The following is a 16,352-nucleotide window of genomic DNA, read 5'->3' as shown; positions in this document are numbered from 1 at the left end:
CTCGTCCTCCTCTGCCTCAGATGACACAGAGGCTTCCTCTGGAGCCAGAGTGACTAAGGTGGCAGCGACACTGCTGCTTTGGGAGCACGCCTGGTCCCTCGAACAGATTTGCTCCAAGAGTAGGTTCTGGTCCCTGGTGGCCAAACGGGGATGAGGACAGATGGCAATGGCGGGGGGAGCCCCATGAACCAAGGCAGAGAAGAGGGTCTGTTTTCAGGGGCGTGGAAGTGTTTCCGGGTCGACCTTCGATGCCCCTGATTTCCCAGGCCAGCTTCCTTTCACTGAGCCAGAGCTTTACAGGTAGTCCTTGCGTTAAGAGTATAATGGAGCCTGCTCATTCCACTCGTAACTTGAAAACTCGTAGAGTGACTCTCGTTCCTTTAGCGCAGTGGTTCTCAACCTTTCTAATGCCGTGACCCCATAATACAGTTCCCCATGTTGTGGTGACCCCCAACCACTTATACATCACCGGGTGCCAGGGGCGTGGCCAAAGAAAAGGGGGAAAAAATGGCGGACAGCCTTGTTTGGTGACCCCCGTGAAATGGTCGTTCGACCCCAAATGGGGTCCTGATCCACAGGTTGAGAACCACTGCTTTAGCGAGATCACTCTCTTCCTCGTTAAAATGAGGTATCTCAGGGCGGGGAAGGCCATGGAGGGCCTATTGACGGAACAGGACATCAAGGCCTCCCCAACCCACTAAGATACCTCATGCTTCCCCCTCCCTTCCTGCCATGTGGGACTCACCTGGAAAAGGTGTGTCTCGTCTCTGCCGCAGTTCCTGCTGCCACTCGGATCTAAGGCTATGGGATGCATTCACAGCCACCTGCAGCCTGATCTGGGCTCCGGAGGCCTGGAAAAGACTTCTGCCACCCAGATCCATCACTATGGAGCAATTTTGTGGCCCCCAGCAGCCCGATCCAGGTCTCCGGAGCCTGGATCGGGCCACAGGTGGGCCGCAAAATTGCTCTGCGGCCATGGATCCGGGCTCTGGAGGCTTGGAAAAGGCCTCTGGAGCCTGGATTGGACCGCTGAGGGGGCGCAAAATCGTTTTGTGGCCATAGATCTGGGCTCCGGAGGTCTTCCAGGACTTTGGAGCCCGGATCGGGCTACAGGGGACTGTGGGTCCCTGGCCTCAGATGGAGCAGCAGCAGGAACCATGGCAGAGAGGAGACAGCACTTTTCCAGTAAGTCCCGTGTGACAGGAAGGAAGGGGGAAGCATGGGAGCATTAAGTGAACGCTCATAACTCAGGGATTACCTGTACTCATGCTGGCAGGTTAGAAGGAACTGGTTCTTCCGTTCCAAAAAACTGCCGGAATGCTGTTCCGTGTGTTCTATGACAAAAAAAGCACTGGTCCTACTGAGGAAGTGGCTTGTTAGAAATTTATGCCTGAGTTAGGTTTGGGGATATGGGTAAGAGGAAGCATCTAATAAACAAAGTCCACTAGATGTTGCATTAGCACCATTAACATTGATTTATTTAGTATTTTTAGATACAGCTCTCTATCCTGAAGTATCTCCACTTGTAATTAGGCATAAATACTCAGGCTGCATTTTGGCTTGATGTGTTGCTAAGAACTTTGCCTCTTTATTATTTTAGATCAACAGTTATAATAATATTAATAAAATTGGAAGGGACCTTGGAGGTCATCTAGTCCAACCCCGTGCAGGCAGGAAATCCTATATCATTTCAGACAAATGGTTGTCCAGTCTCTTCTTAAAAACTTCCACTGTTGGAGCATTCACAACTTCTGGAGGCAGGTTGTTCCACTGATTAATTGTTCTGACTGTCAGAAATTTCCCCTTATTTCTGGGTTGGATGTCTCCTTGATTAGTTTCTGTCCGTTGCTTCTTGTCCTGCCTTTAGTTGCTTTGGAGAATAGCTTGACTCCCTCTTCTTTGTGGCAGCCCCTGAGATACTGGAACACTGCTATTATGTCACTCCTCATCCTTATTTTCATTAAACCAGACATACCCAATTCCAGCAACTGTTCCTTATACCTTTTAGTCTCCAGTCCCCTAATCATCTTTGTTGCTCTTCTCTGTACTCTTTCTAGAGTCTCAATATCTTTTTTACATCGTGGTGACCAAAACTGGGTGCAATATTCCAAATGTAGCCTTACCAGGGCATTGTAAAGTGGTATTAACACTTCACATGACCTTGATTCTATCCCTCTGTTAATGCACCCTAGCACTCTGTTGGCTTTTTTGGCAGCTGCAGCACATTGCTGGTTCATATTTAAGTGATTGTCCACTAGGACTCCAAGATCCCTGTCAGTTATTACTCTTGAGTAGTAGTTCCAGATGCAGTCTTGGGCATTTGCCCATCAGGCCCCCCAAGAACCAAGAAAGACACATGGAGTTACTTTTTCCATAGTTTTTTTTTATTGTTCCTGACCTGTAGACAGAATCTTGCCAAACCAAAGGAACTGTTTTCAAAACTATAGATATACTTTGGGATTAGCTAGGGATGAACCTTCTTAACCCTCCTTCTCCTGACCAAACATCCCATGTTTTGCTGGGTTTTTGCCCTCTGAAATGCAGCCCCTCCCATCTGGGAATCCAGACTACATTCCACCACATTGACTGAGCAAAAGGCAAGCAGAGATACCAATGAGTTAAACACCAGTTCCAGATCCATTTTGTGCATGTTCACCAAGGAAATCGAATGCAGTTAGGAGCATTTGCTATTATAGCCCATACTTCCATAATCATTGTGGTTTTATTTTATTTTATTTTATTTTCTCAACTGCAGAGCACTCTTACTGAGATAGGGATGACTAAAATGTGAAGGAGCCGTGTTTCTTATCCCTCTCCTAAAATTTGTTGATTTTACTTTCATAGTTTTGGCCTCCTGGACTGCAAGGCGGAAATTATGTACGCAGGTAATCCTTGAGTTATGATCACAGTTGAGCCCAAAATTTTGATTGGTAAGTCAGACAGTTGTTAAGAGAGTTTTGTCCCATTTTATGACCTTTCTTGCCATATTTGTTAAGCAAATCACTGCAGTTATTAAGTGAGTCATGCAATTGTTGAATGAATCTGTCTTCCCCATTGACTTTACTTATCAGAAGGTCATAAAAGGTGATCACAATGACCCAAGGACACTGCAACCAGCCTAACTACATGCCAGTTGCCAAGCATCTGAATTTTGATCACGTGACCATAGGGACACTGCAATGGTCATAAATGTGAAAAATGATCATAAGATAAGTCACTTCCCCCCCCGCACACACTTCTGTTGTAACTTTGAATGGTCACTAAATGATTGGTTGTAAATTAAGGCTATCTGTACTTATTTCAAGGTGACCGTCAAAATCTTTTGATACTGAGACCAGATTGTGGAAATGGTAAGGTCTTCTCCATGAGACTCCGATCTTGACATAATACCTCTCCATGATACTCATGAGAGTCCATGATACCCATTTCTTTTTGCTTTTACCAATGTTGGTGTTTCAGTTTTGAAGCAGAGAAAATTCTGTGAAAATGGAATTCAGAAAATGGAAAATGTTGTGAAAATGGAAGTTAAAAAGTCAAAAGGCTCTTTGATCTCCTTCTCTTCCTCTTCTCCTCTTCCCCTTAAAGAGAACATCCTGATCCCAAAATTCATTTGTTTGCTCCATAGGAAATTTACACAGCTCATTCAAAGGTTAGCGGCTTTCTAGATGTAAAGCATTAATTTCTGATTCATGCATTTCACTGGTCCATAATGTGGTTTATTCAGTTTTGGTTAATTGATAAGCGAGAAATCATTAGTGTCTTGTCAGCAACATAAATGGATGTGTCCATGTGGTCATCAGAAGAAGAGCTTGGCACGGGGGAGATTTTAATTTTCTTATCCTTGTAGACCAAAAGCATCAGCCTGGATCCAGTTCAGTACTTATTATGTGACTAGCTTGGTTCTTTGTAATACCAGTATGTCCAACACGTTTGATTACCAGCTGCAATCAACACAATTTAATGTACTCCCTTTGATGCTAAACAACTTTTTGGTTTGGCTGCATGGGGGGCTATTTATCTCAGTACGAACCTATCTGGAGATCAAGACAACAAGCTCTTAAATATGCCTTCATTTTCTTACCGAGAACCCACAGAAGGGGCTTTTTTTCTATGTTGCTCCCAATATGTTTTTTTGTGCTGAGTCCCTACTCTATCCGCTCTTGGGAAAGGAGCCAATTCTTTCTTTAGAGATGCCATTTTTACATATTTAAATAATTGGATCATTTATTATCACCATTTTGTCAATGTTTAACACGATGGTGTTTTGTTTTTTACTCTCCGAGTGAAAAGATAATGTAAACTGGTATGTAATTCTATTTTCCTTCTTTTATATAGACGTCTGTGCTGATTTGTGGAGGCATTCACTTTCTAGCTTCTCAATAAGGATCCTACAGTCAGAAACCTTGGACTTAAGTTTTTGTCTAATGGCAGATTCTTGGATTATGGAAAGGTAATATTTGATACAGGGCAAATATCCATGTGCAGAATAGATATATGTATTTCATACTGGAGTAACATTCCTATTAAATATCTCAACTAAAAAGCTATCAGAGTTAACTGAGATGGCCTAGACCAGGGGTAGGCAACTTGGCTCTTTTATGACTCATGGACTTCAACTCCCAGAATTCCTGAGTCAGCTATGCTTTCCCAGCATTAGGCCCTTCTCCAGTGAGTCCTTCTCATTAGGTGGCCAAAGTATTTGAGTTTCAACTTCAGGATCTGGCCTTCTAAAGAGCAGTAGGGGTTGATGTCTGGTTTGAACGCCTTGCAGTCCAAGGGACTCGCAGGAGTCTTCTCTAGCACCATAGTTCAAAGGCCTCAATTCTTTGTCATTCAGCCTTTCTTATGGTCCAACTTTCACATCCATACATTGCAACTGGGAAAACCATGGCCTTGACTATACGCACTTTTGTTGGCAGGGTGATGTATCTACTTTTTAGTATGCTGTCTAGATTTGCCATAGCTTTCCTCCCCAGGAGCAAGCTTCTTTTAATTTCTTGGCTCAGTCCCCATCTGAGGCGATCTTGGAGCCCAGGAAAATAAAATCTGTCACTAGCCTGGAGTCCAGGTTTAAAGCTGAGGTACAGCTAAATGACAGATAAGGAGAATAAAAGACCACAGAAGATTCAGGGGAACAGAAGCAGCATAACATTTAAATGAATGAATGAATGCACACATGCATGCATATAGACAAATAAATCTACTTTAGGTACTGTCAGTGTGTATATTGTTATTCAAAAATAAGTTTTAGTTATTTCAGAGTCAATATTCTTTTTAAAATCTGGCTTTTGAATATTATTGCTACTAGCATTTCAATTTTATGATTTCACATATTTGACTTAGTTAACTTTGAAATGGAGAAAGATCTTCTTTCCTTCTGGGGATACCATAAGAAGTGAATTTTCAATTTCAGCTGAGCTTCATAAGTAGCAACAGGAAATTGAATCAGAAACCTGTTTCGGTTAGGGAGATTGCCTTTGAATCTTCAGTCCCAAGGTGAAAATAAATATATTCACACTTATATAAGTTGAGAAGGAATACATATAGAATAACTGTAAACAACCCATAACTGATGCAAAGGATTTTGAATTCCAAGTTGTTCAGGAAGGCAGGAGTGTTCTGATTTCATGCCAAGTAACAGATCTGATTAGAACCCACATATTCCCATAATTTAAGTCCAGCCTCTACACCTGATTTTGAGGGAAAAGTTTCTTCCTCCTTATCTGGCATAAGAATAGGCCTAACATTGCTGTGAAATAGCTCAGCAGAGATATCTGGGCTTTCCTTTAGGTTTAAGGACACTCTCTCTCTCTCTCTCTCTCTCTCTCTCTCTCTCTCTCTCTCTCTCTCTCTCTCTCTCTCTCTCTATATATATATATATATATATATATATATATATATATATATATAGGTCTTTGGTTGTTCGGTTTTCTCCCGCGTAAAATTGGAAGTGTCTTGGCGACGTTTCGACGAAGTCCCATTTGTCATCTTCAGGCTGGTGTTTTCAGTTTCGTGCTTCGAGGAGCAATGTGTGGTCTTAGCTGTTTCTTCCTTTTAACTGCCAGTGAGGGTATGAACTGATTGGGTGGGAGCTTGGCTGTGTTCTGATTGGGTGGAGGTGTGTTCTGATTGGTTAGGGGTTTGGCTGTGCTCTGATTGGATGGGGGGTTGGCTGTGCTCTGACTGGATGGGGGGTTGGCTGTGCTCTGATTGGCTGGGGGAGTGTTCTGTTTGGGTGGGGGCTTTGTTGTGCTCAGGTTAGTCTGAGTTGCAGGGGGGTTTAAGATGGTGGGCTGGCTTGCTATTTTTTGGCTTCGTGTTCGTGGTCGTGCCTCATCTTCATGGTGGGTGTCAGTTTGCTTCATGTACGGATTGGAGGGGTTTAAAGTGGCTAATGATGCAGCTGTGGTCTGGCTTCTGGTTTGTGATCGTGCCTCATCATTGGTGTGGCTTTGACTAGACGTAGTCAAACAAGAGATGACAAGACTGAACATCGATATCTTAGGAATCAGCGAACTAAAATGGACAGGAATGGGTGAATTTAACTCAGGTGACCATCAGGTATATTACTGCGGGCAAGAATTCCTCAGAAGAAATGGAGTAGCCTTCATAGTCAATAAAAGAATAGGAAAAGCAATACTGGGATACAATCCCCAAAATGACAGAATGATCTCAGTTCGAATCCAAGGCAAACCATTCAATACCACAGTAGTCCAAATCTATGCCCCAGCCACTGGTGCTGAAGAGGATGAAATTGACTGGTTCTATGAAGCCAACAGATGGATCCGTAGCTGGCTGACCGGCCGTACTCAGCGAGTGGTCCTCAATGGAACTGCATCTATATGGAGGGAAGTGTGTAGTGGGGTGCCCCAGGGCTCTGTTCTGGGCCCAGTACTCTTCAACATCTTCATCAACGATTTGGATGAAGGGATAGATGGGGAACTCATCAAATTTGCAGATGACACCAAGCTGGCAGGAATAGCCAACACTCCAGAAGACAGGCTTCAGATACAGAAGGATCTGGACAGACTTGAACACTGGGCACTAACTAACAAAATGAAATTCAATGGTGAAAAAAGCAAGGTTCTACATTTAGGCAAGAAAAACCAAATGCACAAGTACAGCATAGGTGGCACCATGCTCAATAGTAGTAACTGTGAGAGGGACCTCGGAGTCCTAGTAGACAATCACCTAAATATGAGCCAGCAGTGTGCTGCAGCTGCCAAAAAGGCCAACACAGTGCTAGGCTGCATTAACAGAGGGATAGAATCAAGATCACGTGAAGTATTAATACCACTCTTCAATGCCTTGGTAAGGCCACACTTGGAATACTGCATCCAGTTTTGGTCACCACGATGTAAAAAAGATGTTGAGACTCTAGAAAGAGTACAGAGAAGAGCAACAAAGATGATTAGGGGACTGGAGGCTAAAACATATAAGGAATGGTTGCTAGAATTGGGTATGTCTAGTTTAACGAAGAGAAGGACAAGGAGGGACATGATAGCAGTATTCCAATATCTCAGGGGCTGCCATAAAGAAGAGGGAATTAAGCTATTTTCCAAAGCACCTGAAGGCAGGACAAGAAGCAACGGATGGAAACTAATCAAGGAGAGAAGCAACCTAGAACTAAGGAGAAACTTCCTGACAGCGAGAACAATTAATCAGTGGAACAGCCTGCCTCCAGAAGTTGTGAATGCTCCAACACTGGAAGTTTTTAAGAAGAGACTAGACAGCCATTTGTCCGAAATGGTGTAGGGTTTCCTGCCTGAGCAGGGGGTTGGACTAGATGACCTCCAAGGTCCCTTCCAAATTTACTACTATTACTAACATCTTTTTTACATTGCAGTGACCAATACTGGATGCAGTATTCCAAGAGTGGCCTTACCAAAGCATTGTAAAGTGGTATTAACACTTCACGTGATCTTGATTCTATCCCTCTGTTAATGCAACCTAGCACCGTGTTGGCTTTTTTGGTAGCTGCAGCACACGGCTGGCTCATATTTAGGTGATTGTCCACTAGGACTCCGAGGTCCCTCTCATAGTTACTACTATACTATACCTGTGCATTTGGGGTTTTTTTGCTTAAATATAGAACCTTGTTGTAAGGATAGATTCTGAAGTTCAGCCACCCAGAACTGAGTAAAAGTGGGTGAGGAAGAACTAACAACAGACAGCTGAGCAAAATAGGTTAGAGCAGGGGTATCAAACTGCCAGCCCACAGGCCGGATGCGTAATGGCGAAACCATGCGCACTCCATTGCCAGCAATGGAAAAAAAGTCACGACACGTCATGTGACGTTGCAAATTTGACACCCCTGGGTTAGAGGGCAGCAGTAGTAGGGCAGCAGAGGGGAAGGCTCTACTGAATAACCTTCCTCTGCCTCACATGAATGAAAGCTCAGCTTGATTGGTTTATTGGCCAATATTATCTATCTATCTATCTATCTATCTATCTATCTATCTATCTATCTATCTATCTATCTATCTATCTATCTAACTATCTATCTATCTATCTATCTATTAATTTTTATTTTATTTATAGTTTGTTGCACAGGTAGCCCGATATTCAGACTGGGTTTGGCATTTTTGACAACCTAGCAAATCCTTTCCATGGACCTGGGATAGGCAGATGTCGATGTTTGATGGTGTTAGAGGTATCATCGCAGGATGCAAGCTCTTTGCAGTAACCTGCCTTTTGCAATTGACTGATGGTGAATTTGTCAGTGCTGATGGTGCTCAAGTGGTGCTCCAGTTGTGTTAGGATAGCGCCCTTATTTATGTTTTATTTATTTAATATTTATTTATTATTTATGGAAGCAGCATAACAAATATGAATGAATGAATGAATACATACACACTGTGTTTTCTCGAAAATAAGGCAGAGTCTTATCATTTTTTTGCCTCCAAAAGAGGCACAAGGTCTTATTTTCGGGGTAGGCCTTACCTCATCTCTGGCACCAACAGCCCCACTCAGCCGGTCCACTTCTGGGCTGAAGTTCTGCAGCTGCATTCAGGCCTGCATTTTGCAGTCAGGCCTTTCCAGAAGGCCTAAGCAGCCGAGTACCGAGCTATGGATTCAATCCACAGCGTAGTGCTCAGCTGCTGAGATCTTGCAGAAACAAGCTATGGGTTGAATCCATAGTTCTGTTCTTGGCTGCACAGGCCTTCCAGAAAGCCCTGTGACTGAGAAATGCAGGCCTGGCTGCAGAAGAGGCCTCAGAAGAAGAAGGGGCCGGGGAGGAGAGGCCTGGATGCAAGGTAAGTGGGTGCGGGACGGGTGAGGTAGCTCACACCCCAATCCCCGCCCTAGCTTGATTTTTAGGTATGTGCCTCGACCCAAAACTAGGGCTTATTTTTTGGGATAGGGCTTATATTAGGCCCACCCCCAAAAATCAAGCTAGGGATTATTGTTGGTGTAGGCCTTATTTTGGGGAAAACATGGTACACACATACATTATACAATAATAAATAAATAAGGGAGAAAACACAGACATCTCTGATTAGACAGACTTGGGGAAATAACTAATCAAGATTTGCCCGTTACATTTTTGTACCCTTTCCTTAATCTTCATATATCTGGGATGTTCTGCAGTTTGGGATTTCAGTCTTGCGTAATGCAAAAACAAACAACTGTGGGACATCAGATGTGCAAAAGATTTTTTCTGAGAAGTAGGAAAATTCCTGCCTCTGGATTAATATTTCAAAGATGGTTTGGTTCACTGCTGCCAAGGAAACATCTCCTGAATGCAAATGCTTTGTGTACTTGGTTAATGTAAAGCAAAGTTATTGCTTGAGCTCTGAGGCATTGGAGGAGCATTTTATTAGAAAAAGCACCCCTTCTTAGCAACACCAACCTTAGACAGTACTTAGCAAATAAAGAAATCTGCCATGTTTCTATAATTGATGAATTTATAAATTTTAATAATAGGTTTGGTTAATTGATTGATTATGTGCTATCAAGTTGTTTTCACTTGCTAGCAACCAATAGATTTTCTCCACTAAACAGAAACCTGGATGATGCTTTTTGCAATGTTTGGTTTTATATTTCATGATGTTTGTATTCAAATTCTTATAATGAAAAAGGCAGCAAAGTTGCAAGCCGTCAAAAGCAGTCTCATTTAAATGAAAACATTTAAAGGTCAATATTTCCACGTGAACATTAATATTTTTTTAAAAAAATTGCAAAATATTAACCATAAATTGCAGCTGTTTCAAAACAGTTTATCGCGACGACCCATTCAGGAGGTAATTTTAAAGGTTGCATCAGTCATTTAGAAGAATTGCGAAAACCAAAGGAAATTATTACAGTGAGACAGAATGTTATTGGACAGAAATTTCTCCACTTGAGCTGGAACAATGTTATGCAAAGTAGAAGAGCTACACAGTAGATATGAGAATCACAAAATCTATTCCTTCCGCTTAAATCATGGACCAATTCAGTATGGGATTCTTTTTGGAATCTGAATTTGTTCCCACATCCAGAGCAGGTTTTGTGCTCCCATAATTTTGCATGGGGAAAGCGTACTGAATAATCCTTTCTGAGACAAATGAAAAACAAAAAAGCTTTCTTGCTAAATCTCAAAAGTATTAATGCAGAGTCTTTGAGCTATATTCACAACTTTGTTGTTTAAATATGTATCTGAAGAGTGCTATTTTGGGGCACAAGGGATAAAATTTGCAGTGACAATACCTCATTCTGTATATACTTTTCCAGTTCTCAGACATGCTGAAAGTTATGTATGAGGAAGAAAAGGAATTTGTAAAAACAATACATGTACTCCAAAACTGAGACCAAAATTTCTGTTGCTAAGTGAGACATTTATTAAGTTAGTCTTGCCCTCATTTTACGACCTTTCTTGCCTCACATGTTAAGAGAATCACGGCAGTTAAATTAGCAACACGATTGTTAAGTAAATCTGGCTTCCCTATTGAGTTTGCTTGTCAGAAGGTTGCAAAAGGTGATCAGATGACCTTGGGACACTCAAACCATCATACAACATGCCAATTGCCAAGTGTCCAAATTTTTAATTATGTGATCACGGGAATGCTGCAACTGTCGTACGTGTGAAAAATAGTCATAAGTCACTTTTTTGAGTGCCGTTGTAACTTCAAACAGTCACTAAACAAATGATTTAACGATTCATTTAACAACTGTGGCAAGAAAGCTCATAAAATGGGGAAAAATTCACTTAACAACTGTCTCGCTTAGCAACAGAAATTTTGGGCTCAGTTGTGGTCATAAATTGAGGACTTCCTGTAGTAGGGTTTGTGTATGCATGTTTGAATGAGTCTTAATTCCCGGTGACTCATAGACAAACAGTTTTCTTGGAAAGAGTTTCAGAAGTGGTGTGATGACCCAGGGCATAGCACAGAGGCAATGCAGTCAGCTGGCAATTCAAACAGTTCTTTTATTGCTCCAAATTTTCCCTAAATGCTCCTACGTTTGCTGGCAAGCCTCCAACAAAATAACACACACACCCCTTCAGCTGACTCTGGCTGAAAATAGGTTCAAATACAGTCTGATTAGTATAAGAAAGTATTCAAGGCCATAGAGATAACAAGGAAGAAAACATAAACTTAACGAGTTTATGTTTGAATCTTAGCTTGCCTGAGCAGATTCCGAAAGAGAGAATCCGAAATACAGTCTGATAGTCAAAGTTTCCAGGTTTCCAAAGAGAAGTCACAGAACAACACTCCAAGGAATCAGCATTTGTTCCCGACGAATGCTCCTCCCCACAGCGGCTCCTCCATAGGGTCCCGTTCCAGTTCATTTTCCTCCGCAGATTCAGGCTCAAACGAAGACATGACAAGCGGTTTGCCCTTGTCTCCTTCTTCTCCCTAGAGGGAGAAAGTTTGGCCCAAAATCACCCAGCTGTCTTTGACCTAAGGCAGGACTAGAACTCACAGTCTCTTGCTTTGTAGCCTTTAACTATCTTTAACCACTACATCAAACTGTTTCTCTTGAGCTCAAACATTGGCCGCCAGGATGCTTTGTGACCAGTTTTATTCTTTCTGGGATTTATCAGATATGGACAGCTAGATGTTATTCTATCAAATTCACATTTTCTGTTTGGAATTACTCACATATCATTGCACAGGGGGGGGGAGCATGTAATGCTTCAGCAGTTAAAAATGCTGAGCTTGTCAGATGGACAGCCTGAGGTCAAGAATCAAGCGCCGTGTGATGGAGTGAGCTCTGGTTACTTTCCCCAGCTCCTGCCCCCCCCAAGCAGTTTGAAAGCATACAAATGCGAGTAGATAAATGGGTACCACTCCAGTGGGAAGGTAACAGCATTCCGTGGACCTCAGTGTGAAATCCTACTGGCCATGATGGCGCAGTGGTTAGAATGCAGTATTGCAGGCTAATTTCTGTTGACTGCCAGCAGTTCGATTCTCACTGGCTCAAGGTTGGCTCAGCCTTCCATCCTTCCAAGGCTGGTAAAATGAGGACCTAGATTGTTGGGGACAATAGGCTGACTTTGTAAATTGCTTAGAGATAGGCTTGAAAGCATTGTGAAGTAGTATATATATCTAAGTGTTATTGCTACCATTTTGGTGTGAAGCTAACAGTGTTCCATGCACTGCGGTGTATAGTCATGCCGGTCACATGACCAAGAAAGCGTTTTCGGATGACCCTGGCTCCCTCGGCTAAGAAACGAAAATGAGCACTGCCCCCTAGAGTCGGAAATAACTCATTGCACCTTTGATGACTCTGTTCAGGGTACTGATTTTAGAGATGCTTCAAAGGGAGTGCCTTTAGGTTAATTGTTGTTTAAAGGCAGATATTCTGTAAATATGGAAGTCCCCTCTCCTTGGTCAGCATTTTAGTTGGCAGCAATAACATTTTCTCCGAAAATCTGTACATGTCCGCTAGTTCCTAGAGTTTTCTATCTCTAAGGTATATTTTGTCTCTAATATGATCACTGTACTTGCAATGTCTTGGTGATCTGTGGAAATTGAGAACAGGAGGGCAACTATGTCATCAGAAGAAAATTGTGTTTGCGGTGTCCTGGGAAACTGGAGCTGATCTTAAATATGTTTGTGCCTTAACAAAAAATTGTTATTCCTTTTTTTCTAACACTGTTACACATGGATTTTCTTTTTCTTTTTGGTCCTCCAACTAAAGAGAGATTCAAATATAATAGTAATAATAATAATAATAATAATAATAATAATAATAATAATAAGAAGAAGAAGAAGAAGAGGAAGGTTCCTTGGGTGCAATCCCAAAACAACTGGAGCACCACTTGAACACCATTGGCATTGACAAATGCGCTATTAGTCAATTGCAAAAGGCGGCCTTACTAGGAACTGCTTCCATCCTGCGACGATATCTGTAATACCATCAAACATCCACATCTGCCTATCCCAGGTCCTGGGTAAGGACTCGATAGACAAAATGCCAAATCCAGTCTGAACATCTGGCTGACTGTGCGATGATCCATAATAATAATAATAATAAAGTTGGAAGGGACCTTGGAGGTCATCTAGTCCAGGGCTTTTCAACCTTTTTACCCATTGTACCACTTTTAGAATATGGCAACATCCGAGTACCACCAGTCGCCTAGCAAGGTGTCAAAAACTTGATGACCAAAAAAAAAAAAGGAAAAAAGTGATAAAGTACAGGTAGTCCTCGACTTACAACAGTTCACTTAGTGACTGTTCGAAGTTACAATAGCACTGAAAAAAGTGCCCCCCCCAAGCCACAGCCGAGCAAGATACTTTGCTTGCCCGCCCGGCAGCGCTCTTCCTCCTGCCCGAGGTTTCCATTGTTGTGAGCATTTCTGTTGAGGATTGGCAGCAGAGGTGGGGTGGGGGGTATTTGGTTTTTATCCCACTCATCTGCTAGGTGGTTGCAGCAAGTTTTAGTCACTTCACATGACCCTGGGACACTGTGACCATCATAAATATGAATCAGTTGCCAAGCATCTGAATGTAAATCACAAGACCCCGGAGATGCTGCAACATTCCAGCTGATTGGTGCTTCTTCAGGGCTCAGCAGAAGCGCCAGGATCAGTGCTGAGCTCCGGCTGGAGCCTGGCGCTGATCCTGGCACTTCCACTGAGCCCTGACAGCCCCAAAGAAGCGTCAATCCTGGCGCTTATGCTGAGCCCTGACAGCCCTGCAGCTCCAGCCATCTCTCATTCAGGCTTGTGCGGTGCTGCCACCAGTTCGGCTCATTCCCCTCCCCCGCTATTTTTCTAGGATGCTCGCGTACCACCTGCCAGGTGCCAATGTACCACAGGTGGTACCCGTACCTGTACCACTGGTTGAAAAGCCCTGATCTAGTCCATATGGTTCTCTATTAGAATTATTTTATTTAAATGTGATTAAGCCATGAACGATGGTGGAGAAATATGGCTTTTCCAGGATAATACTTATACCAATGCTGATTATCCTTTGGAAGGACACAACAATCTAACCGTATTGTATGTTATGCATTGAATGCTGATCAGCCATTGATTGATGTATGGCTGTTTATTAAATCCAGATGAGTCAATTTTTTCCTAAATATGGACAAATTCTGTGCAAGTAGGAAGATTGAGTTATTTGCATGAGATAATATAATTGCTAAATCAATGGTTATAGAGGAGACAGCTGTGATATTACAGACAAAATACCCATGTTTTGATTATCTTATTCATAAAATCATACTATTTGGGACCATTCATTTCTGCTTGTTTCTTGAAAAATATAAATCAGAAAGTTCAATCCCACTATTAAGTTCCTTTCTCCAAGCAGGCTGATCATTTATCTCATTTTAAAAAATAGGCTGGCAAAATGTCATTTTTATTAAATAGAAGGAACTTTTGCTGGTTTAATTTTTTTTAACAAATGGTCTTTTGTTTTTCTCTCTTTATCTCTGCAATTTTCAAGTTTCCCCATCCTCCCAAAGCTATGAATTTATTAAATTTTAATTCCCAGATTAAAAATAATTATGAATATATTGTGCATTATTTAGGAAAAAATCATTAATATTAAAGAAAATTATCTCTTAATTTGGAGAACAAAGCTGCATTGTACACTAGCTAATAACCATACAAAGCCTCTGTTAAATGTGGCATGTTTGACACTCTTATTTAATCAAGAGAGACAAAAAAAAATAGCATGGATTATGCATTTTTACCTCATGTCACCCTTGGTTTCCTTAATTTGTTTGTTTGATTTGTAAAAGTGGTAGAACAACCTTTCCAAACTGACTGTCCAAAAGATATTTGTAGCTCAGGGTTGACATGAGGGGTCCTTGGTGCTCTCTGAGCTTGGTGGTTTTCTTGTAGACTAGTGGTTCTCAACCTTTTTAATGCCGCGACCCCCAACCGGTCGTAAGTCGAGGACTAAACCGGTCGTAAGTCAAGGACTACCCAACTGGTTGTAAGTCGAGGACTTTCCCTGCCCGGGAGCGCCGCGCATGCATGGTGCCGCCCCCTGCGCCAGCCGAGGCATAGCTGGCAAGTGGCAGAGACGGAGCAGGCCGACCACCGGCTGGGCCACCAGCTGGCCCAGCCCAAGGGAGGTAAGGCACCCGCTGGAAAAATGGCGGACAGCCTTGCTTGGCAACCCCCATGAAATGGTCGATCGACCCCAAATGGGGTCGCGACCCATAGGTTGAGAACCACTGTTGTAGACGTTTCATTACCCAAACTAGGTAACATCACCAGCACTGATAATGTTACCTAGTTTGGGTAATGAAACGTTTGCAAGAAAACAAGCAAGCTCAGAGAGCATCAAGGACCCCTGATCTCATATCTTTTCTCCAGAATCATGAACCACCTCCCCAATACCGAGTCAGGATCCATGTGATGGAATCCGGTGCCTGTTTGCAGGAGGGAGGGACTCTTTTCCAAGATGTAGGACACAAATTGAGTCCTTGGTTTGCAGGAAGTGGCCCAGAAGAGTTCCTGCCTAAAACCTTCACTGGATTTATCTGATAGTTATGCAGAGTGTGCTTTAGTCTGGCGTGATTCCTGTCTATGGGCAAACAGCAACAAAGAAACTAATTAAGCAGTTCAGCCTCTCATTCTTGTTTCCTTGCACCTGTCAGTCCGTTAGGCACCGTTAAATCATCAAACAATTAATTCATGAAATTATTGGGTATCATCTACTAAAATCCTACCCCAGTTGAGTGATTTGATGAAAAAAAAAAACGTAAGTAGTTTGAGCAATGATCAGGTGGGACTGCCAAACCCTGAAGTCAAGACTTAGATTTCCAGAAGCACACAAAGCAATCCAGTAAAAGGTGAGCTCCATGATGTTGTGATGAATGAATTCAGTGATAAGTAGGACTAGGGGGTGACATGATAGCAGTGCTCCAATATCTCACGGGTTGCCACAAAGAAGAAGGAGTCAAGCTAT

This window comes from Crotalus tigris, unplaced genomic scaffold (assembly GCF_016545835.1).
Source record: "Crotalus tigris isolate CLP2741 ecotype Arizona unplaced genomic scaffold, ASM1654583v1 scf7180000017999.2816498, whole genome shotgun sequence".
NCBI lineage: Eukaryota > Metazoa > Chordata > Lepidosauria > Squamata > Viperidae > Crotalus > Crotalus tigris.
The sequence above is the reverse complement of the archived record's forward strand: the minus strand, read 5'-3'. Positions refer to the sequence as shown.